Source organism: Ursus maritimus, unplaced genomic scaffold, assembly GCF_017311325.1.
Source record: "Ursus maritimus isolate PB19 unplaced genomic scaffold, ASM1731132v1 scaffold_18, whole genome shotgun sequence".
Lineage (NCBI taxonomy): Eukaryota > Metazoa > Chordata > Mammalia > Carnivora > Ursidae > Ursus > Ursus maritimus.
In genome coordinates this window covers 19,579,080-19,590,336 of record NW_024424230.1, presented here as the reverse complement: position 1 = coordinate 19,590,336, position 11,257 = coordinate 19,579,080, and positions in this window count along the sequence as shown.

Sequence of the window (11,257 nt, the reverse complement as noted above, 5' to 3'; positions counted from 1 at the left end):
CAATGAAAAGATGCTTTAACACCTGCAAGTTTCTGGAAACCTTCACATGTCATATGCTTTATCTGGAATCTGAACTGATGGGTCGGCATGGATTGTTGTGGAAACCGACTAATCCTGCATCACAATGGAAGCATAAAGATGGCTTATTTAAGGATAAAGAAAGGACTAGACAATATTAACACACAAAATACTGGACCCTGTACCCATTTGTACCTTTCCAGACAATTTCCCAGCTTGCTCCACATGTTATTTGGTAGTCAAGCTGCCAAACAGACTTTCCGTCCCTCCAAAGATAGTCTCATTCCTTGGAGTTTCAGTTTTTGTAATTTGGATGATTGGAGAACTTGGCTGAGCAAGGCATCATCAGAGATGATTTCTCTTGTCGTGAATTCAAAAGGCTTTAGCACGCTGCACAAATGATCCATTAGCGTCCATTGTCTAGAGTTCAGGAAAACACCTTCTGCAGCATTGTGCACTAATGTGTGTGGCTTTTTTCTTTCTCTTTCTTCTCCTTCTATGGGAAAGCATGCCTCCCGACATATACAATGGCTGGCTTGTCAGTATGTGAACACTTTATGTATGATTAACTAAAGTTGAGAGAAACTGTCACACTTCGAAAATTCTCAGAGAATTCTGGCAAATGGCAAGAACAAGTTCCAAAAAGACTGGGAAAAGCTGCAGTATTTCTAAGTTTATTGGGAGAATATAAATCCAATAAAATCACTAGAGGAAAAAGAACAACTAAGATTTTAGTGTGCATGGTTACATATTTCCAGGTGGGCAAGATAGAATAAAACATTGCCAACTCTTTAGGCTTACAGTTCTGTTGTAAAAACAAGAACTTGAAACAATACATTAAAAAAACCCAGTAAATTAAAACAACTTTGAAAAGGAACAAAGTGGGAGGACCATTACTATCTAATTTCAAGACTTATTATAAAGCCATAGTAATCAAGACACCATGACAACTGGTGTAAAGATAAATGAATAGATCAACAGAACAAAAAAGTCCAGAAATAGACCCATAGGTATATAATATGTAGACAATTATTTTTCCACAAAGGTGCAAAAGCAGTCAGTGGAGAAAGAATCGTCACTGCACCAAATGGTGAAAGGACAATTGGATTTCCAGTTGTAAAAACAAACAAGCAAACAAACAGACAAAACCCCTTCACTTTGATCTCTATCTAGCACCAATATAAAAATTAATTCAAAATGCATCATAGACCTAAATGTTAGAAATGATACTACAAAAGTTGAAAAGAAAACATAGGAAGAAATCTTGGTGACCCTGGGTTAGGCAAAGATATATTAGATTTGATACCTAAAGCGTGGACCATAAAAGAACAAATTAGTAAGTCAGACTTGTCAAAACTAAAGATTTCTGTTCTTTAAAACTCACTCTTAAGAAAATGAAAAGACAAATCATAGAGCAGGAGAACATTTTTGTAAACCATGAGCGACTTTTATCTAGAATATATAAATAATTCTCAAAACTGAAGGATAAGAAAACAACTTATTTTTTAAAAATGGGCAAAACATTTGTACTGACTTTAGCAAAGATATGCAGAGGGCAAATAAGCCCATGAAAAGATACTTGACATCATTCTTCGTTAGGAAATACAAATTAAAATCTCAATGAGATGCCATTAGAAACCCATTTTCAGAGACAAGCTTTTAAAAACTGACTATCCCAAGTGTTGATGAGGAAGTGAAGGAACTGGAACTCTCATACAGTTTTGATGGGATATAAAATTGTACAATCACTTTGGAAAACAGTCGGTCATTTCTTAAAAAGTTAAACATACACCTATGACATGATTCAGCCATTCAATTCTTAGACAATTAACTCAAGAGAAATAAAAATTTATATCCATACAAAGACTTGCATATAACTGGCCATAGCAGCTTTATTTGTAATAGCCAATCCAATGTCTATCACCAGGTTCATGAATAAACAAATTGTGGTATAGCCACACAATGGAATACTACTCAGCAATGAAAAGGAATGAACTACTGGTAACCCAGCAAAAAGGATTGATCCCAAATAATTATGCTTAGTGAAAGAAGGCAGACAAAAAATAGAATATACTTATGATTCCATTTATATAAAGTTTTAGTCAATACAAACAAATATGGAGTGACAAAAAAGGCTGTGGCTGTTTGGGAAGGAGATACAAAGAGAAGCAATAGGGGCAAAAAGGAACTGCAGGAAGTTATGGATGATAGGTTCCCTATCTTGATTATGGTGTTGGTTTCAAGGGTACATAAATATGTCAAAACTTATCAAATTGTGTACTTTCAATATGTACAGCCTACTGTATGTCAACTATATCTTATTAAAGCAGTTAAAACAAAAATAAAAATAAAAGCAGTGTGATGAAGTTGGAAGATGATGATTTGGGGACTATGCATTGTGGGAATTCTAGCAGGGTCAACATACAGCATGGACATTATGAAAGGTTTCCCAAAGGATCTGGCACAGACCTGAATGCATGAGAAGCAATCTCAGTACAGATCAGTTCATCCAGTAGTTTCTGAGCACCGGCTATGTGCAAGACTCTGTGATAGGCATGATTTCAAGGAGTTTTTTTTTAATGGGGGTAGACATACTAAACTTCAAGATAAACTGGAGTAAAATCTGGGTAGAAGTTTGTACAGAATATTCTGGAAACACAGAGGAAGTTGGGTAGCCTTACCTGGAGGTTCAGGGAAGTCTTCATAAAAACAAACAAACAAACAAACAAACGAAAAACAAAAAAACTAAAAACAAAACCACACCTTTTGAGCTAAGTCTTTTAGATGAGAATGATTAGCTAGGAAAAGAGAGGCAGAGTCAATGTTCCAAGAAGAGAGAACTGCATGAGCAAAGATTTGAAGGTATGAGTATGGTGTATTCTGAGAACAAATCAATCAATATCAGTAGAAAATAAAAATGAGGAGCAGAATGATATTCATGCATTTATCCACTCAGTTTGTTATTCAACAAATACTTATTAAGTAGTTTCTATGGATCAGGCTACATCAGATCATAAAACAGGTGAAGTTCTTCACCTTATAAAGCTTCCATTGTGGAAAGGGAACTCATTTTAGAGGGTGCCCTTGAGAAAGCCAGAAAGGCCAATAAAGACCAGATTTTGAAGAGCCTTGAATAGCATCCCAAGGTGCTCAGGATTTATTCTGCAGGCAAAAGGGAGCCGTGAAAAATTTTAAACAGAAGAATAGCATGGTCAGTTTCGTATTTTATAGATCATGCAGACTTAGAGGGGTGGGTAGATCTGATGAGGACAAGATTAGAGAAGAGGAAACCTATTAGCTAGCTCACTGTTGCAAGAATCAGGATTGGAAAGAGGAGAATAAAACACTTGAGGGTTAAAATAATGATGAGTTCTGTTAGAGGCGTGTCGGCTTTGAGGCAGCCAGGAAGCAGGTGGATGTATTAGTTTGGGGCTCCCAGGAAGTGAGATCTAGAGACAGACATATGTGCTGAGAATCTCATTCCAGAGAACTGAAGACAGAAGAGACAAATTTCTCCCGGATGCATCTGTCAGACCCTGGAAGCTCACCTACTTTTTGCCTAAAGCACCCCTGTCCTGGCGATTACCCGATCTTACTAGCTATTCTTACATAGCTACCCTCAGCATAAGGTTCTGCCCATAGCAGATGCCAGTCTGAGGCAGTAGACCCAAGGTTATCAAACCAAGCAACATTGGATTTAGGAGTTTTAGAGATAATCACACCCCTTCTCTTCCACTTACAAAATTGTTTCAAAAATTTTATTTTGGTAATTTACCATCTATGAACATACAACTAAAGGTGCAAAAATCCCACTAGAGATTTAATAAGTTGCCTAAACAGCTCTTAGGGAATTAACAGCAACAGAAACAAAAAGCAGAAGACCTCTAAAAAGAACAAAATGTTATTTGTATGTGAATCTCTCTGAGTATGAGGGAGGGTTAGTAGCTTCATCTTGTTAAATTGGAATCTAAAAAATTTAGACTAATGATAATGTCACTTGTCCCAAAATTCTTTCAAATGCCCAAAGATGTAAGTAGTCACTTATTCCTCCCTTAAACATTAAACTTGAACTGCCTATCAACTCATATCTTACACACACCTTCTTGCTGATGCAAGAGACATGCTTAAGCGAATATGTATGAGCAATGGAAGGCTGACACCGAACCAGAGTTCTTGATATGTCAGTAAGCCAGGCCTAATATCCTGGCCACTGAAATGGACAGAGAAACTTCTGGCTGGGCTTTTCCATGGTCTCATTTCTTTCCTTTTGACAACAGGCATCTCAGGGCTCCCCTGGGTCAAATGTGCCTCTAATTTCTGTTCTTTGTTGAACATAGCCTAAAAAGTCTCCATTGATACAAACTTAAAATTTAATCAATAAATGCAGCAGTTATACATTTAATACAGAGTGTTATGATGGGACAGAATATTTCCGTACTTGTGGAAACTGTAGAAACATGTAGGAGCCCAAGAGAAGACAATTATACCCAAGTCTTCTATTTCCTCTCAAGAAAATCCCAGCCTTCTTGATAGAAAATGGCTTTTTTTTTTAGCAAGAGGGAAAACAAACAAACAAAAATACCAATCCCCCACCCCTGCCCCCACCCCAACCTTCTGAGTTGTGGTTGTGGTTGTTTTGATTGTTACTGTTTGGGTCATGATAGTGGTACTTCTTCTTCCCTTCTCCTCCTCCTCCTCCTTGGATGTCTCCATATGCCTCTTTCATCTAAGTGAAGACAAGGGGCTCTTATTCAATCCATGTGATTCCAGGGACCCTAAGTAACTGTATAGCTCTCAATGCCAAGAGCAACTCCATGTAAATATCAGTTAGTTTCCCTCTGACAGCCAATTATATTTTTCTGGACATGCACTGATCTGCTTGGTGATACTTTTGGTTCTCTGTACCCTTCTGATGGCAAGGAGAGTTGAAATGCTTTATGGGATGCCCAACACAGCAACTTACACACAAGGCCCTCACTGACTGATAGTGCGAAGGCTGCAGGTCAGAAGGTTGCTACCTAAAGTTGTAGTTTTTGCTAATATACATGGGATCCCCTTCCTCCTGTACTCTGGCACTAATGGGGGAACAAGACTCTAGTCTTCCTCTTCACTCTGATAAGTGGCTTTCTTACTTAGCTATAATAGTTTCTAACTTCTTCTGCTGAATACTTTGCAAATATAAGTTGTGTCAGGCTTAGATGAGCTAAAGCATGTTCACGTTTTACATTTGTCAGAAGTCTTTGACAAAAGACTCACCATTCCTTTCTTAGCTCAGAGTTTGATAGTAGAGAATCTTTCTGTGTCCTAAAATACTGCGTGTGAACTGTCTTTGACTGGGGAGTTGGGGGATTGTTATAGTATTTGAATCCAGAAACTCTAGGCAGCAGTTCTTCTCAAAGTGTATATCATTTCTAAATGAAGCGATCTTAGGAAATACCTTCTGTTTATACAAAAGTTCTATCACCGTTTTAGAAAGAGAGTTCGAAAAACTTCACAAGTAAGAGTGCCTGTGCCTTTTCCCGAATTACAGGGATCAGAAGGCACTGACTCCAGTGAGCAAACGGGCTTGCTTTATTCAGCGTGGCAAGGGAAACACAGCACCTCTCACGTAAAGCTTATTCAACTACCAAAGTACAGGCTCCGGGTCCTACAGTCTGTGTAAGTGGAGACGTTATAAATTTGTAACATCGTCTACAGTCAGACATTCAAGGAAACGGCCTTTCATTGTCTCTCACGTATAGTTCACGAACACAACCCGGGCGATTGAGGAGGAAAATGAAAGCTACATAACCGAATGCCAAATTACAATCCCCATACTTCGATCTTGCGCTCCTCTAGCGGGTTGGGCTCTTTAATATTCTCCAACGCCTGTGACAACTACTCTCCGAGTGTTGGAGACGCAATTTCGATCTCTTTTTCTCGGAGTCTTTGTACCTTTTAGTCTAACAACAAAGAGGAACAAAGATCCTAATTATACCCATAATCATTATTATCTGAAGAAGTTCCTAGTAATTAAATTTTAAAGAAAATTTATTTAATGAGCTTTCTACAGTCACATCCAAGCAATACACATTCAAGTAGATAGTGATTAGTATGAAATAGCACTAATTTGAATGACTTGATAAAAGCTCCTACTTCACTACTATGTTTTTAATAATTGTGTAATTACATAGAGAATTATTCCTGTAAATATCGCTTGTTTTATATAGAATGGAGGACATGAAGATGTGTTCTATCTGGAGCAAATTTCCAATATTTTGAAGCTGTATCTTCTTGTGTCAGCTAAAAAGTTAATATGTACGTCTTAATTACACAAACACACACATACTCTCTTGCATGGAATATACACCTTTCATTTGCATGAGTTCAGAATAAGTGCTTAGCTTAGTAGAAGCAGAGGTGGAGGGAAAATAAATCTCTGAAGGAGTGCATGGTCATTACCAGTGAATGGAACTGAAAAGCATATTTCAGTGAACATCTCCTAATTATCCCATAAGAGAGGCGCGATAATTGGCGTAGACTATATCGATGTTGTCGCGTCTATATCATTTCCAGTGATTCATGGAGCTTTAGAAATGTTCTCATGTGATATTGTGCATTTGTTCTTTTTATTTCAGGGCAAAATAAAGTGCTGATCTTAAATACAACTGTAGAAAGAGAAACTACAGCTCAAAGCAGACCTCATTCACTTGAATACTTTTTCATATCATGGGACTAAGGTACTAAGGGATCCCATATATACTCAAATGACTATTATGAGAGACAATGAGACGGAGGGGACATATACTACTCGAGGACTCAGGAGATCAAGTTCAAATTCTTGCTCCACCTCCAGCTGGATGGTGTAAAGATGGATCTTTAACAAATTACTTGCCCAACCTGGGCCTCAATTTCTTCATCTACAAGATGAAAAGATTAGAGATCCAATTTCTAAAGACACTTCCAACTTTCAACTGCATTTTTCCCCTGAATACTACTAACTCTATAATACATTCCACTTAATTTTATAAATAGGAAGAACTTGCTAGATATATTCCCCTCTTCCTAAAGTTCAAAATAAAAGGAAGTAATTATTACCTTCGAGGGGGAACATTTGAATGTAAAGTACATAACACAACTCTAGGTATCCAAAATATTTAGTATTTTCAGTATACCAGTGATAGGGTGTTATACTAACTTGTTAAATGGGCAATAAAAGGAGACAACAAGGTTAGAATGGGAAAGTAAATAAGATAGATTTGGCATAAAGTTTTGATGTCATATAAATAAAATTAAAATGACCATGATTTCCTAACTCCTACCGAAGCTTCCTTTTCCAACTTACACAATTTTATCCTTAGGGGAAAAAATGTGGAACAGAAGGAAAAAAAGAGAAAAACCTCCAATGTATTTGGAACTCAGCTCCTTATTGGCTGGCACTTCATCAGTAAGAAGCTTTTGGCTGTCCGAAAGCTGCTGGTGCAGTCTACAGCTTGCAGATATATTAGTGGTTTCAGTGCTACTGGAGTGGAAGAAGGAGTTGAGTGACTAATAGCAATGCCCTGGGACTCAATCCCAGAAGCAAAGCTAGTATGGTTCCAGCTGGTGTGACTGGCCACGGGATCTCTTGGTGGAAGTATAGCTGATATGGATCTGGCTATGTGTGATTATGTGTTGCTGGAAGTCCTCTGGTCAACATAAACATTATCATCCTTGCTGACACCAACATGACACAAAGGAAGTTTTTACACCTCCTGGGAAGTCCATGGTTTTCCTGAGCTGAAATGCTGGTTTGGGGAGAGAGGTTTCATCACCATTTGTCTAGAGAAGTCAATTTGAGTGCAGAGCATCTTAACTGAAGTGGGTAATTCACTTAGACTGTCAGGAATCCAGGAGTTGGTCTTTCACAGAGGACATAACTCCAGGTTAAGTCACTAGCAGCACAAATCCAAACTCCTGTGGGGTATTTATCTAGGTTTAGAAGAATTAAGGAACTTGTCTTAGGCATTGTCACCTTGCTTTCTTTTTTATGGTTCTCACTGAATAAAAAAATTTTTAAAGATTTTAATTTATTTAGTAGAGAGGGAGAGAGAAAGCGAGAGAACATGGGGTGGGAGAGAGGCAGAAGGAGAGGGAGAGAGAAGGACAGTCTTAAGGAAACTCCATGCTGAACGTGGAGCCAGATGCGGGGCTTGATCTCACAACTCTGAGATCACCACCCTGAGATCAAGACCTGAGCTGAAACCAAGAGTTGGACACAACAGACTGCACCACCCAGGCACCCCCTGAATACAATTTTTTTTTTTAAACCCCGTAATTTTTTAAATCAGTTCAGCAGCCATCTTAGGACTCTGGAGATATGCATTATTCAGACCAATCTCCTTAATCAAAGTGGGGCAAATGATCAAGTGATAAGAAGACCATTAAGTTATTTTCCTACGCCCAGATTCCATGGACAGGTCTGTCCCTCTACTTAAGCTCTCCAGTTTGGGGCAATCTTTGTGGAAGCTTTTTCAGGATGTATAGAGAATCAAACCATAGCTAGATAAAGGGACAAAAATACAACTTCAAAAATAATAGACATTAAGGATTCCGTAGAGTATCTGCCACTTAGGGTTTTCTGCCTCGAGTCTGCTTTCAAATTTATAGTTGAAAATGATATTAACGACTTTCCATCAAAATTATATTTACATTTGCTTTACGTTCTGTAACCACCACATTTCACATAATTGCATTCTAGTCAGTAAGCTAATCTTCATTTTTAAAGTGTTTTGTGAGTCCTTAAGATGCAAAAAAATTAACATATCATGAAAAGGGCAATTCATCTGAGGATGAAATTTGGATAGGAGAATTTTCCTTAGTAAATACATTATTTGAGCAGGCTAGATTCACGATGAATCATCCTCAGGTTTTTCCTGTTTAATTTCCCAAATAAAGCAGGCGAATTTAAAAACAAGAAGAAGGAACCTGAAAATAAGATAAGTTTGATAGCGACTCGTCAGCGCTGTGGAAGAGCTGCCACTTTCCTGGCTGATTTTATTTTCTATGCCCATGATGTGGGAGAAAAATGCCAGTGCGGAAAAAATAAAAAGCTGAAAAAATGGATTTTGATTAGTAAGGAAATGGTACTGATTGTGAATTTGCAGTTCATCTCATTCTTCTGGCTTCCCTTTCAAAAGCCTTTTCTTCCATGCTTTATGCTCCCCGAGCTGTTAATGTAGCCTAATTTGTTGGTTCTGCTTTCAACTCAGGCATTCACTACCCTCTACCTGTACCTTCTCCAGCGCTTTTCTTACTCGACATCTTTTGATGCCGGCAGCTATTTGGATATGCTTTTTATCAAGTCCCCAAGATTCCCTGAAAGGACGGCTTTCTTCCAGCTCATCAGAATATCTAATAGCACATTTAGCTTCATTCAATTCCACACACCTTCACTGAGCAACCTACTATGTGCTCGGCAGCCGGTCAGCAAGGCGGGGAACCGGGGATCTCAGCGTCTGTGCAAGTTCTCCTTAACTCAGCTTTCTGCAGTGCTTGCTTAATTCTGACACTTCTCTGCATCCCAGCAGAGACCTCAACGTTTTGGCGAAACGGCAGCTTAGGTCATTTAGCCACAAACTATGTTTCACAGTTAAGGGGAGGCTGAACTTCGTACTGTGGAGGATACCCAATGACCAGAACGATACCCCGCCTGCATTTCTGTGTCTGAATTCAGTGACGCAGTCAGTTGGCACTTAATTAGTTAATAAACAGACCGTTTCATTGAGAGCATGCATTAGCATCTGACACCGGCTGGCAGACGAGCCTTCTTGATTGATTAAAATATACATTTAAATATATTCCCTTAATTTATATCAGTTGCAAAGTGAGGCAGTTATCTTTATAACTGAGAGCATTAGCGTAAATTATTTAGTATCTTCATTCTAATTTGCACCATATTATAATATCTATCTTGATCTCAGAACTAAATAAATCATCTGTCCCAAATTCTAAGCACACTGAGTCCTGAGACTTTTTATATCGCCTTCCCATCTTTGCCTCACGATTCTTCCAAAGGAAACTGGAACTCCAAGGAACAGAAGATTACTTGAGTGGAAAAAATAAACTTAAAAAAAGAATGCTGTGGTCATTCTCAGTATGAGGAGCTTAGATTCTGGTTTATATTTATTTTATCATGAATTGAAATATTTTATCATGAATTGAAAATAGAGAACAGTCTGAGCTTTCTCAAGATATTAAGGTTTTGGTGGATATGGGGGGGGGGTCTGGTCATTGTTGCTGGTTTTTGTTTGTTTCTAATCTGGATAGAAAATCCTTTATCATTGATAGTCAAGGCTTAGTTGAAGTGGGGAAGTTGAGCAAAAGACAGAACACTGAGACAGATGCCTGAGGACAGAGAGAAGTAAATAGAAGGAGGTGTTCAAAGGCTTGTTGACCAACTAGGTTAGTGGGTCATAATTACCAGGACGAAAGAAGACACTTTCATAAAGGAGGTGAGAGTATCAAATGCTTCAAGAGAGTTGAAGGGGTTATAGGCAAAGATTACTAGATCCATGGGACAGGAGACCACTGGGGACTTTTGGAAACCATTTCCGTGAAGTTCAGGACCAGATACCAGATTAATCATGGTGGTGACGGGCACTATAGATACTTGCTACTAGATGGAAACCAAGAAATGATATCACAGTTCAAGAAAGTAATAGAGTAGATAGGTGTTTTCAACAGAAGAGTTAAAGAGACAAGAGAAGGAGGATGATGGAGATGCTAGCCAGAGAGGAAATAATTTCATGGGGAAAGTCCCCAAGAAGAAGCAAAACTGGGATATGGAGTAAAAGTATAAGAGCTCCCTCAGGAGGGAGGACATTTGTCCTATGAGACGGAAGAGGTGAACAAGAGGAGAGAGAGGAAAGGTAAATGAAATTGAAAGATGCTAGAAATTGTGTGGTGGTAGGTAGAAAAATGGGGAAGATGAGGAATTTCAGGAACAAAAGCCATGACCTCAGTAACTGAAAACGAAGGAGAGAGAGTAAAAATGAAGTCTCAAGTGATTTTTAAAAATTTGAATTATGACAGTGCATTAACAAAAGAAATGAAAACAAGGTAGGAGAATATCATCTCCTGAAAACAGAGTAAAAGTTAATTAAAATTCCCAAAATGGACTTTGTTACTTTGTTCTCTGAATACTTCAAACTTGTTCAAAGTATTGCATATAATTTGAAAAAAAATACAGCTCATTCTATTCCTTGCTGATAAAACACTC